The sequence below is a fragment of the Trichoplax adhaerens genome, genomic scaffold (genome assembly GCF_000150275.1).
Source record: "Trichoplax adhaerens TRIADscaffold_3 genomic scaffold, whole genome shotgun sequence".
Lineage (NCBI taxonomy): Eukaryota > Metazoa > Placozoa > Uniplacotomia > Trichoplacea > Trichoplacidae > Trichoplax > Trichoplax adhaerens.
The window spans coordinates 3,955,397-3,956,290 of record NW_002060945.1 but is presented as its reverse complement, the minus strand read 5'-3'; the positions used below and the strand labels follow the sequence as shown (position 1 = coordinate 3,956,290).

The following is an 894-nucleotide window of genomic DNA, read 5'->3' as shown; positions in this document are numbered from 1 at the left end:
TCTTTGTTATTTATAATCTTTTTTTATAGATTGATTTGATTGATATGCAAACACAAGCAGACCATGGATATAAGTTCATCCTAAATTATCAGGATAATTTAACAAAGTTTTGTGTCTTACGGCCTTTGAAATCTAAGAGAGCAGAGGATAAGCTAAGCACGAGAAAGAGGGTTAGCGGAGAGTTATTATTTAGATCTGATCTTATTAATCGTTGGTAACATATCACTATTAAATTAGTTGTTGTTCAGCTACTCGTTGATAATTTCTATTTTCTAACTGATGAATTGAATATGTAGCTAGATCTAAAGTCTGCTTTTATTATTATTAATCAGTACTACATCCCAACACCGTATTTAGTAATACATCGCACTATTATGCATCATAATCTAGCAAATATAATATAATAAATTATAAATGTTACGTATACACTGCAAAACTGGAGGACGTAACAATAACAGTGATGAAACTAGTTTAGTTGAAGAGTTATCAGCTTTTACAGTTTATCCATTTCTTTGATCATTACTTATCGCAAATTATAGAAACTGTAAAGAAGAACTAGCATATTGCTAGCGATTTATAGTTACTACTAAAATTGTTGACCAAAATGCCTCAACTGGATGAAATTATTTTGAAACTTAAGATTGAATTAAATTAAGCTATACGAGTATGTATTTTAGGAAAGATAGTTATAAAATGGTAACCGAACTTACTCATTAAGTAAATAAACAAATTGTTACATAATAGTAAAATTTTAACGATGATAATTTTGGAATGGCTATTAATTAGTTATTGAAGAATTATTTGCATGGGTGCTCTCGCCTTGCTTAAAGTATGTAATAACTTTATCGCTAACGCCGTAATTCATGATATTATCTATTCGTAATGACTTCAGTC

The 894-nt window shown here is 29.1% G+C and overlaps 1 protein-coding gene across 1 annotated transcript in view; it reads left to right on the top strand.

Annotated features, from left to right (window-relative positions):
* TRIADDRAFT_54447 (uncharacterized protein) overlaps positions 1-894 on the top strand; it is a gene marked incomplete at both ends in the record, with an annotated part of 11,691 nt that overhangs the window by 8,913 nt on the left and 1,884 nt on the right. The window lies entirely within an intron of this gene.